The sequence below is a fragment of the Rhinolophus ferrumequinum genome, chromosome 18 (genome assembly GCF_004115265.2).
Source record: "Rhinolophus ferrumequinum isolate MPI-CBG mRhiFer1 chromosome 18, mRhiFer1_v1.p, whole genome shotgun sequence".
NCBI classification, from domain to species: domain Eukaryota; kingdom Metazoa; phylum Chordata; class Mammalia; order Chiroptera; family Rhinolophidae; genus Rhinolophus; species Rhinolophus ferrumequinum.
Window position 1 is genome coordinate 56,968,489 of NC_046301.1, and position 12,748 is coordinate 56,981,236.

General features: G+C 47.8%; 1 long non-coding RNA gene across 1 annotated transcript; it reads left to right on the plus strand.

Moving 5' to 3' along the window:
* Nucleotides 1-37: 37 nt before the first annotated feature.
* On the plus strand, nucleotides 38-7,329 carry LOC117038269 (uncharacterized). The gene is made up of 3 exons (XR_004425655.1): nucleotides 38-219; nucleotides 1,358-1,480; nucleotides 2,534-7,329. It is a non-coding gene; the product is annotated as an uncharacterized LOC117038269 (long non-coding RNA).
* Nucleotides 7,330-12,748: the final 5,419 nt, after the last annotated feature.

Sequence of the window (12,748 nt, forward strand, 5' to 3'; positions counted from 1 at the left end):
GCGCGGTGGAGGTGGGACTTCCGTCCGGCGCCGCCTACGAAGGGCTCGATGGCTGGCGGAGTCGCGGGTGGCCGCCGATGGCCACGGAAGGGTCCAGCTGAGGTCGGGCTTACGGAGGCCTACTGAAGGAGGTGGTCGAAGAGCCACGCACCTTATCGAGCGCGTGTTGTGTGCCCGCGCCTGTTTTTCTTGCCGCAGCCGCAGTCACTGCCTTACAAGGTAGGAACGGTCAGCGCGCCAGGGGTATGGGGACAGGACCCAGGTTCGAATCCCAGTCCCCACGTTTCTGCGCTACGTGCGGTTTGACAGGGGCTGACGTCACTTCGCTGGGCCTCAGTTTCCTTATCTGGTGTGGTGAAGAGGAGGGCCATGGGACGTGGTCAGCGTTCCAAAAGTGTTGACTACTAGAACTAGCGGGTTTCCACAGGCTCAGCCTAACATTCATTCATTAAAATGTTACTGAGCGTCTATTATGTGCCAGTCACTGCATGGGCAGTAAACTAAAATACTTACCCTTATCGGGCTCACATTCTAGGCCAGCGCTGCCCAGAAATATAAGCGAGCCATAAGTGTTGGCCACATGCATAACTTAAATTTTCTAGTAGCCATGTTAAAGATAAAAATAAAAAGAAACAGGTGATGTTAATTTTAATAATGTACGATGAGGTGTGATCAAAAAATACATTGAATGTTTAAATTTCTAAAAAATTTATTGCTGTAAAAGACACATTGCCATTAATCCCCCTCAAAATACTCCCCCTCACTTCGAACACACTTACACATTGTTCTTGCCATTTTCTGAAGCAGTTCTGGAAGTCCTCTTTTGTGAGTGACTTTAGTTGCGCTGTGCTGGCTGCCTTGATGTCCTAAATGGATGCAAAACATTTACCTTTCATGGTCATTTGACTCTGGGGAAGAGCCAGAAGTCGCACGGTGCCAGATCCAGTGAATAAGGTGGATGAGGACACACCATAATGTTTTTATTTAACAGCAATTGCCGTACCAGAAGTGATGTGACATGGAGCATTGTCATGGTGGAGGATGATTTACAACACACTTTAAAACACACCGCTCAACCGTAGCTCACACCCAACTGACTACACTGAACAAGTTGAAACTTGTCACACACTGTTCCACACGACACTTCCTGTATTGAAAATCCCTGCCTTTCTGTTGGATGGCACTCGGCAGCAGCATTCACAGTATTTTTTTAATCATACCTCGTATTTTATTTAACCCAATTTATGTCCAGAATATTACCTTAACATGTAATCAATATAATTTTATGAGATCTTTTACATTTTGTATTTTTTTCTTCAAACATCTTTGACTTCTGGTATGTCTTTTATACTCACAGCATATCTGAAGTTGGACTGACTACATTTCAAGGGCTCAAAAGCCACGCATTGCCAGTGACCCCTGGGTTAAACAGTGCAGTGCTAGAGGCGGAAGCAGAAAAGAAATCAAGTGGTAAAAAGTGGTAAGAAGAAAAGTAAATTGGGGAAAAGACATGGGAAATGTTAAGGTTATTGCAATTTGAAAGACAGTGGTCGGGAAGGTTGAGAAGATGGCGTTTGCAGAAGGACAGGAAGGAGTCAAGAACACATAATCATCCCATTCATTGTCTAGTGCAGCATTTGTCCAGTAGAACTTTCTGCAATGATGGGCCTGTGATTTATCAGCATTAATCTAGTAGCCACTAGCTCCATATGACATGTGGTTGTTGCCACTGATGAACTTAATTTTTAATGTATTTAATTTTTACTTAATTGAAATTTAAATAGTTCCATAGGGCTAGTGGCTTCCATAGCAGATTTAGGAGAATGGTGGCAAGTGCTCTGAATTGAGCACGTACCATGCGCTAAATGCTTTATGCAGGTTCTCACATGTAATTCTTGAAATATCTCTTTGAGAAGGGAGCAGTAATCATTGTCACCATGAAAAATGAATTCCTTCACTCATTCAGCTACATGTTGTTGTTATTATCATTAATAGACTTTTTTAAAACGGTTTTAGATTTATAGAAACATTGCAAAGAAGATACAGAGTTACCATTTTCCATACACCCAGTATCTCCTATTACTTACATCTTTCATTAGTATGATACAATTGTTACAATTAATGGACCAATATTGATACATTATTATAAGCCAAAGTTCATACTTTATTTAATTTCCTTTGTTATCACCTAATATCCTTTTTCTCTTTTAGAATCCCATCCAGGATGCCACATTACATTTGGTTGTCCTCTCTCTCTCTCTCTCTCTGTCTCTCTCTCTCTGTCTCTCTCTCTCCCTCTCTCTCTCTCCCCTCTCTCCCCCCTCCCTCCCTTTGAAATATAATTAACATATAACATTGTATTATGTTCAGGTGTATAACATAATGATTTTATACACACACACACACACACACACACAGCAAAATAACCACCACAATAAGTTTAGTTAACATCCATCACCACACCTAGTTACAAATTTTTTGTTCTTGTGATGAGATCTTTTAAGGTCTATTCTCTTATTTGTCCTGTCTCTAGGCTTCTCTTGGCTGTGGCAGATTCTCAGACTTTCCTTGTTTTTGATGACCTTGGCTGTTTTGAGAACTGGTCAGATATTTTGTACGATGCCCCTCTATTGGAATTTGTCTGATGTTTTCCTCATGATAAGACTGGGATGGTGGCTTTGGGGGAGGAAGACTAGAGAGGTAAATTGCCCTCTCATCACATCATATCAGGATACAGGCTGTCAACTTTATCTATGACTGTTGATGTTGGCCTTGATCACCTGGCTGATGATCTGTCAGGTTTCTCCATCATAACCGCCCTCCCCCTCCCATTCCTTACTATAGACTTTGGAAGGAAGTCACTATGTGAAACCCACACTTAAAGAGTGGAGAGTCATGTTCCCCCTCCCTAAGGGTGGATATCTACATAAATTATTAGGAATTCTCCTGCCTGGGAGATTCCTCTCTTCTCCCCCATTTATTAGCTTATTCAGTCATTTCGTTGAATCAGTATGACCTCCTGGGTATTTTACATTCTAGGTTTTAACCTAATATTGCTTCATTTTGTAACTCAAATTGTTCCAACTGTAGCCATTAGGATCTCTTCCAGTTGGCTCCTGTAGCCTTTGACACGCTCCCATCAATGTATTTTGTTTGGGCTCTTTTCTTGTTCTGTAAATTATTCAAGTTCAATTTTTTTCTCTTTTCTATTTTTCTTTTTAATTACATTTATTGGGGGTGACAATGGTTAGTAAAATTACATAGGTTTCAAGTTTTGGCTTTTTTAGTTGTTTTCTTTGGAGCTCTTCCTTGCTCTGTGACACTACCAGGTGCTCCAAGCCTGTCTTGTATGTTTCCTGTCCAGTCCTAGAATCAGCCATTTCTCCAGGCCTGGTTCCTTTTATCGGGGAACGGTGTTAGAAACCAAGATCTGGGCACTGAGAGTGCTCGTTGCTACTGGGGTGTTGTTTCTTTTAGGTTATTAATCCTTTTTAATTGCCCGCAATGCAGCAGTACAGGCACGCAGCCCTGGGGATACAACAGTAACCGTGCCAAATGTGGCATCTGCCCTCACGGAAGTTAACTTCCGTGAACAAGTTGCGGGAAGTCAACTTGTGGGAATAAGCTTCAGAGGGCAGCTCTAACACTGACTGGCTTGGGCAAGTGCCACCTTGGGCAAGTTATTTAATCTCTTGGAGCTTCTGCCTCCCCTTCTGTGAAATGGGGGTGATTGCAACACTTCATGAGGGCACTGTGAGAATTCAATGAAATCACCCAGTTTTAGAATCTTTGACACAGAGCCCGGCCTCAAGTGCTTATTAAGTCCTATTAATAGTATCACACAAATAATTATAATCTGCAGAGGTTCGGAGTGCCAGCAAAGCACATAACAGGAGGACCTGCCCTCCTTTTGGGATTGGCAAGAAGTCTTCCCAAGTCAGTGGTGTTTTGGCAGGAAGGACAAGTCACCAGGCAAAGAGGGACAGAATGTTTAAGGCAGCAAGGACAGCAAGTGCAAAGGCCCTGAGGCAGGAAGGAGCCTGGCACACTTAGGAACTGACAAAAGGCTAATGGCAGAGACGTGGGTAGGAAAGGAGACTCATGGAATTGGAAGGGGTGGGTCACATAGGGCCTGGCTGGCCGTGGTGAGTTGAGACCTGGTCCTAACAGCAAGGGAGGTGACTTGTCCAAGTATACATGTCTAGTAAGCTGGGATTTGAACCCTGTCTGGTTGGTCACAGAGATCTTTATTTCCCTGGTCTGAATTTGAGATGAGAAGTTCTTATTTTTCAGATTTTGGGCTTTTTTTTTTTTTTTTTTTCCTGTAAGAAGCACAGTGTTGGTTCTTAGGGGTCAGAATCAGAGTACACTCCAGCCACCAAAGTTCTAGGTTGTTCTTGCTATCCCTCCATCACGAGCCCTGAGGGTCTGTGAGGCAGGGACACAAAGATGAGTCAGTCTGGGTCCCTGCTCTTGAGGACATTGCAGCCCCAGAGGAGAGAAGGTCATAGAGACATATAAATCCAGCCAGGGTGACCAGGGATGGGTACAGAACACCACCCTCGTGGAGGGCAGTGTCTGAGCAAAGTACTGCAGGAGTGGAAAGGCTGAATGCGGAGCAGATGGTGAGATGGGTCTGGAGAGATGTCTGCCTCCAGCTCTAAAGGGTCCTGGAGAGTCAGGCAGAGAAATTGGGATTTATCCCATACCCAGAAGCTGGCAGACTGTAGCCCGACTCGGCTCAGGCCTATTTTTGCACAGCCTGTGAGCTGCACATGGTTTTTACATTTTTAAATGGTTGGGAAAAGCCAAAAGAAGAGGTTTTGTGACATGAAAAAATGACATGAAGCGCAGTTTCAGTGTCCATCAAGTTTGACGGTAACACAGCCACACCTGTCGTATGTGTGTTGCCCCTGCTGCTTTCGAGTGACACCATCAGAGGAAGATGTGCTCAGACAGAGGCTGCTTCATGGCTGTGGAAACTGTCGTCACACAGGGCCTTGTGCTTCTACTGTCACCATTGCGAAATGCTTAGTAATCTGTAAATGAGAGGCCCCGCATTTTTATCTTGCCCTGGGCTCTGAAAATTACATAGCCAAACTTCGTGACAGAGACTGTATGGCCCAGAAAACCTAAAATATTTACGATCGGGCCCTTTTCAGAAAGTGTGTGCTGGTCCTGCTGTGGTGGGCAGAATAACAGCCCCCCCAAAGATAGCCATGTCCTGATTTCCTGGAACCTATGACTACGTCACCTTACCTGGAAAAAGGAACTTTGCAGATTGGACTAAGTATCTGGAGATGGGGACATTATCCTGTATTATCTGCATGAGACCAGCTGTTGTTCACAAGAAGGAAGCAGGAGAGTCAGAGAAGGAGCCTTGACAACAGAAGCAGAGGTCAGTGATGCCATTGCCGCTTTCATGGCGGAGGACAGGGTGTGAGCCACAGACTGTAGGCAGCATCTGGAAGCTGGAAAGGGCAAGGAAACACATTCTCTACTGGAGCTTCCAGAAGGACCACAGCCCTGCCGACACCTGATTTCAGCCTGGTGAGACCAATTTCAGACTTCTGACGTCCACAGTGATGCAGTGGAAAGCCATGACATCTGAGCCATTTACAGGGCTCCATGTGTGGGTGGGGGTTATTTGGGGGACATAAGAAATGGTTTAAATGTCAGGTGGGGTGTTCACTGGTCAGCTCCCTAACAGAGCCAGGGCACAAAGCGGAATGCTCGTTCTGAGAATAGAAGCCAGCAGGCCCAAACAAGCACAGAGAACCTTCTGACACACGAGCTCTTTGGGGGCCTGACTTCAGTCAGATTCCGTCTCAAGTGCCAAGTAGGTCAGTCGCATAGAAACCAGGAAGCTTTATTTATTTTTTCTTAGGCAGCTGAGTTTATTTTCAGGTTCGCAGTTTGGAATTCATGTCCCTGATTCGTTCAGAACTAGAAGAGCGACAGTACTGGCTCCCATGGGTCACCCGTGGTTCCTGTTTCTGACCTGGAGACCCTAGCCCTGGAGGGGCACAGAAATGCAGGGCTTCCCTTCAGGAACTGCTCTGCTAATAACTTCCCCGAACCTTAGTTTTCTTGTTTGCCAAAGGTAGGTGGCACTGCTGCCTTTAGAACACGAGTAAAGCAGGCACTGAGCAGAACGTCTGACGCACCCCAACTTACGTTGTATCGGCAGGCCCATAAAGAAAGTTCTGTGATTAACGCCCCAGAGAGTGGGAGGGGCTCCACTTCTTGTCTTAGAATCATGGCTCCTTGAATGCCACCTCGTTAGATAACATAGGGCACCGACCTGAGTGAGCTTGGCAAGTTTTGTTTTCCAGAATTAAATTTCTGGATCTGACCCATTACCCTTCAACTCCAGCATCATTCTGGCAAGAACGACAGTGGGCATTTTATCTCCCATAGGGTCAAAGGTTAGACAAGGTCCCATAGCCCTGAGTCCCAGGATCACGGAGTGGCCTGGTTTCCCCTGTCGTCTGAGAGCCATATTTCACTTCCAGGTGTTGTCACGTGGTTATTCTTATTCCTACCAGTGACCTCGTAGTAGCCACTATCACTGTTTTTTTGTTTTTTCTGCCCTTTTCCCCTTTTTCTGCCCCACCCCTCCTTCAAGCCGGTGTCTCTCAGTCTAGTTGTGTAGGACACAGCTTCCTGGCCCATGCTGGTATTGTGAGTCTTGCAGCGCCCCCCCAACCCCCAGCTGAGGCAGCCGGTCGCCAGTCGGCCGATCACGGCAGCTCTCGCCGGCTGCTGGCCACTCATGGCAGCCCACAGCAGCCCACAGCAGCTCACGCTGACCTCCGCCCGCTCATGGACCCCCAGCTCCAGGGAGAGTTGTTGTTCACAATCTTAGCTGTAGAGGGCGCAGCTCACTGGCCCGTGTGGGAATCAACCGGCGATCTTGGCGTTAGGAGAACAGCGCTCCAACCACCTGAGCCACTGGGCTGGCCCTGTTTTTTCATTTTTAATATTTGGTGTTTGGGAAGAGGGGGGAGCTGGGCTCTAGAAGAGTATAAACGGGGTCTAATATATGGTGATGGAAAGAAAACTGACTCTGGGTGGTGAACACACAATGTGAGATATAGATATTGTACACCTGAAATCTAACTTTACTAACAATGGTCGCCCCAATAAACTTAAATTTAAAGAAAAAAAAAGATTTGTTTTTTAATCTGGCTGTTCTTTTTCATGCCATATGAGTTCTCTTTCTTGTTTTGTCTCTAAATGTTTTACATGTATTGAGTTTTTTGCAGTGCTTCTTTTTTAAAAAACAAAAACTTTTATTTATTTAAGTGTGTTTTTCCAGGACCCATCAGCTCCAAATCAAGTAGTTGTTTTCAGTCTAGTTGTGGAGGGTACAGCTCACAGTGGCCCATGTGGGGATCGGACCGGCAACCTTGTTGTTAAGAGCACCGCGCTCTAACCCACTGAGCTAACTGGCTGCCCTGCAATGCTTCTTTAAAAAAATGTTTTTAAGCAGAAATTCAGTGGTTTCTAGTATATTCACAAAGTTGTGCCAACATCACCACTGTTTTATTCCAGAACATTTTTATCATTCCCACCCCTCCAAAAAACAAAACAAAAAAAGCCCTATGCCCATTAGCAGTCACCCACCAGCCCCTGGCAACTACTCTATTTTCTGACTCCATGGATTTGCTTCTTCTGATTACTTTTGTATAAACGGCATCATACAATATGTGGCCTTTGTGTCTGACCTCTTTCACTGAGCATAATATTTTCAAAGTTCATCTGTGTTGTAGGGTGAATTAGTACTTTGGTCTTTTTTATGGCTGGGTAATGTTCCACTGTATGGATAAACCACATTTTGTTACCCATTCATTCATCAGTGCACATTGGGCTGTTTTGACCTTTCAACCATTGTGAATAAACCTGCTGTGAGCATTCATGGACAAGTTTTTGTATGAACGTGTTTTCATTTCTCTTGGGTATGTACCCAGGAGTGGGGAACGGCTGGATCAAAAGGTGATACTGTGATTAACTTTTTGAAGAACTGCCAGACTGAAGGCTTCATGCTTATCAGTTATTGGTGGGTGGTCATTTGCTGTGACAATTCTCCACCTTGCTCCTTATGCAGCATTCCATGGGAAGCAGGCCAGGGCCCACGGATTTGCCAGCCAGCCTGTGCAGTGCTTCCCGCCTGCCCCCCATGTGCCTGGCAGGAGCCCCAAGAATGCATGTTTCCATTCCCAGAGTCTGCCTGATCCTGGCAACTCCCACACTCTGTGTATCACAAAACCCTCAAAACTCCCAACTCCCTGGACCACAGATCCCAAAGAACGCCCAGCGGCACTCCTCAGAACGCTCCAGGCCTACTGGCCTCTGATCATGCCCAGTTAAGAGCGGTTTGCACGAGATGAACAAGCCGGGTGTTATCAGTCTATTAAAGCTCATATAAATTGATAACCAAAGGAACAAAGATCAGAAACAGACAACTCACAGAGGGGAAAGAGAGTCAACAAACGTCCGAATCTCCACGGAGTTGTCAAGTGGGGGCCGTGGGTGGGGGCTGCTCAAGGTGAAGATCATTGCAGGCTGCCAGGACCCCAACACCGGCTTTCCCTGGAGGTGGTGGCCGTGTTTCTTGAAAGACCCTGTGGAAGACACCAGCATAGAAAAGGGCTCAAAGTCTTACCCTGTGGTTGTTCCACTGAAAATGATCTTGCACCATCCATGGAAGGGCTGTCTGTCCACAGGAAGATGTTTATTACTGTCTTTAATGAGATACCTCTGGGTTGGCAACAGTCCAAACGCCCAGGGATGAGGCTGGCTTGGTGACTTGCACATCCACTATAAATGACAGTAGGAGGCCCACAACCATATGGAGTAAGAGAAGCTCCCTGAGCTGAGCTCTGGCTGCAGTTTAATACTCACGATGAGCCTGTGAGTTGAGTCCTGTTAGCCCCATTTTACAGAAGGGTCAAGTGGGTGCGAGGTCACACACTCCTCGAAGAGGGGCAGACGGGCCAGAGGCTGGGACCAGTGGAGTTCAGAACTTACGGAACCTTGGTGCCAAACTGCTTATGATTTAAGAGAAAAGGACGGGCCAGCCCGGTGGCTCAGATGGTTGGAGCTCCACGCTCCTAACGCCGAAGGCTGCTGCTTCGATTCCCACATGGGCCAGTGCCAGATGGCTCTGTTGGTTGGTGTCATGCAGGGCGGCCTGCGAGGTCTCAGCTCCCACTCCCCACATAAGAATGCAGGATATGGTGAGGCCAAAAAGGAACACCCACGGAGCCATAGGTAGGGGAGTCATACCACTGTAGTCTCACTGGCGGCACTATAGTCTCACTGGAGGCTTGAGCCACACGACCTGCAACCTGCTGTCTGCTTTTCTACCTGCCAACCGACCGACTGACCAACCAATGCAGCCGCAGCAGTTATATCAGGGGCTAATTGGCTAACAGGTAACAGCTACAGCCAGCTAGCCATAGCTGACGGTCATCTACTACCCAAGCCAGCACCTTTCCACGTGAGGCCGAGAGCCTGGAAACTGCTCTCTGGGACTCTGTCCCCAGAGTTGGAGTGCAGGCTCTCAACCATAAGGTTACCTGTTCGACTCCTCGACTCCCGCAAGGGATGGTGGGCTGCACCCCCTGCAGCTAACAACGGCAACTGGATCTGGAGCTGAGCTGCACCCTCCACAACTAAGATTGAAAGGACAACAACTTGACTTGGAAAAAATCCTGGAAGTACACACTGTTCCCCAATAAAGTCCTGTTCCTCTTACCCCCCCAAAAAAAAGAGAAAAGGACAGGGCACACAGATGCACCCTCGTGTGGCTGGAAGGATGAGGGGGGCAGCAAAGAAAGGGAAGGGGATGGACCAGCACTGAGGGAGGCCCAGCCCCAGGGCGATGGGCAGGCGGAGGACTAAGCAAGATGTAGATAAGAGATAGTGGGGTCGGAGAGAGAGGAGGGCCAGGGAGGATTTTGCATGGACCACTTTGAAAAAGGAGAGCACAGCCCAGTGCGGGGTTGTTTGTCCATGGTGGCTGTCATGCAGGGACTTGGCTCCTGCTCCCTGCACAAGAATGCAGGATACAGTGAAGCCAAACAGGAACAAGAACCGAGCCATGGATAGGGGAGTCATACCTCTATATTCTTGCTGGCAGCTGGTCGAGACACAAAAGCAAACATCCGCCTGTAACCCCAACGAGGGGTCTTCCTGCACCCCAGTCTCACTGGCAGCCGCGTGAGACACAGAAAGTAGGATCAACACAATCCACAATCCACTTGCTAACTGCACTTGCTAACCACAATCCACACTTAGCCGCAATCCTGCCATCCGCTTCTCTGCCTGCCAGCCAACCAACCAACCAACCAACCAACCAACCCGGTAGCATAGCCACGACAGTTATATTAGTGGCTAATGGCTAACCAGTAACAGCTGATGGCCACCCAGCCACAGCAGATAGCCATCTGATTACAGCTGATTACATCTGATTACATCTAATAACTGAGCCAGCACGTTTCCACGTGAGGCTGAGAGCCTGGAAACTGCTCTCTGGGACTCTGTCCCCACAGTGGCAGTGTTATTTCCACTCCCTCACCCAACCAAGGCTCCGTGGCTTAAGATGCTGGAGTTCAGAGTGAAGGGGACGTCCTCAGTGCACTTAAAGCAATGGCTTTAGGTCTGCAAGGGAGAGGGAAGAAACCAAGGCTGTAGAGAAAGGGTCTGTCTTCCTCTATGTTCCCTCCCACATCCCTAAGATGTGCTGCCCTCTTTCTTACGTGCATCCAGGGTATATAAGTTCACTAACGTGGCCATGACAAAGCACAGACTGGGTGGCTTACGAACAACAGAAGTTCTAGAGGTGAGACGTCCAAGATCAAGGTGTCAGCTGAGCTGGTGCCTTCTGAGGCTTCCCTCCTTGGCTTGCAAATGGTCACCTTCTCCCTGTGTCCTCACATGTCTTCCCTCTGTGTGTCTGTGTCCTAATTTCCCCTTTTTATAAGAACACTAGTCCTGTTGGATCAGGGCCCATCCTAATGACCTAATCTTCACTTGATCACCTCATAAAGTCCCAATCTCCAAATACAGCCATGTTCTGAGGTCCTGGGGATTAGGGCTTCAACATATGAATTTTGGGGGAGACAGCCCATGGGGTGTCAGCAAGGGTGGGCAGGGGAGCTCAGGTGGCCCATGTCACCCACGGGCACTGTCTGGTTTTCCACAGGTCAAGGAGCCAGGATCCTGAGGTCTGGACACCCCATTCTCTGGTGGAGGGGGCTGCCCTTGGGCCCAGCAGGAGGGCGGTGCCATATGTTAGGCGTGGTCTCAGTGTGGGGCTACGTGGAAGTGCACAAAGGCTGGCCAGAGCAGCTACAGCCAGCGCAGGGACAGTGGGGGGAAATCCAGGCGCTGGTGGTGGGTAGGGTGGGCTATCTCCCCAGACCAGCCCTCCCACCCCAGGAGCAGGGGTTTTCCTAGGCTCACTCCCAGGGAAGTCCCACTGAACCCACGCTCACCTTCCGTGTCCTCTCTGAGCTGTTGCACCAGGGCTTTCTCTATGCAGATCCCTGCTGCCCTCCTTCCCTGGCCAACACCCTCCTCTCCTCTCAGAAACGCAGCTGCTCTGCCTCCACCGAGAGATGAGGTACCTGGCACAAGGGCTGGCTCTTACCGTGTTTCCCCGAAAATAAGACCTAGCCGGACCATCAGCTCTAATGCGTCTTTTGGAGCAAAAATTAACATAAGACTGAGTCTTATATTAACATGAGCCAAAGCATGAAGGCGGCCTCTACAAGATGAAAAGGCCTGGATGTGGGTTGCCCCTTTGAGCCTCCAGAAGGAACGCAGCCCTGCCAACACCGTGATTATAGGACTTCTGCCCTCTGGGGTTATAAGATAATACATTTGTGTTGTTTTTCATTACTACAGTTGTGGTAATTTGTTACAGCTGACACGCGGAACTCATACAGGCCTCTACTCTGAAACTCCGAGGCAGGGAGAACTCCTGGGTGATTGGACTGGCATTGACCTCTCTTGGCATGAGCTGTGGTGCACGGTGGTGCTGCTGTCTCTCTCCCACTAGGTGGGGAAGATTCAATGCATGAAGGTTGGGGGTCAGGGCTTGGGTGGACCAGACTTTCTCAGGCTTAGAACACTGAGAAAGAGAAGCAGACAAAATGACTGCTTTCCTCTCCAAATCAAAAACAAAACAAACCAAAAAAAAAAACACTTATGAAGACCAAAAAGCCTCAATCATTGCTTCATGTAGCTGACTTTGAACGGCTTCCCACATTCTTCAACATGTCCTGCGCCAATTCCTTTTCCTCACCCCTAAGAGAAGACATGTTTGATTTTTATAGCCCACGTTAAAGAGAAAATGAATTTTTTGTTGCAGAAATTCACAGTCTAATGGACACGTAGTCTACGAGGCATCTCCAGCCCTTTCATCAGCAGCTAAAATGCTGAAGGAGGGTTTGTGTGGCTTCTTCCTGATCCCAGAGAAAGGGACCAGGAGCAGAACCTTGAGAAATGCCCTCGTCTCAAAGTGATGGAAAGGAGGAGTGACAGGACACAAAGTGGTGGTATCTCTGAAGCGATGGAGGTGAAAGCCCTAGTGAAGGAATAGCCAGAGCCTGAGGGTGAGGATTGGCTATTAGGTTTCAATCTGGAGCCAGTGCAGGAGTTCAGGAGTGGGAGGTGATGGAGTCAGTAAGGCAGGAAAGGATCAGAGATGCCATGTTTCTTTGGGTCAGAGAGACTT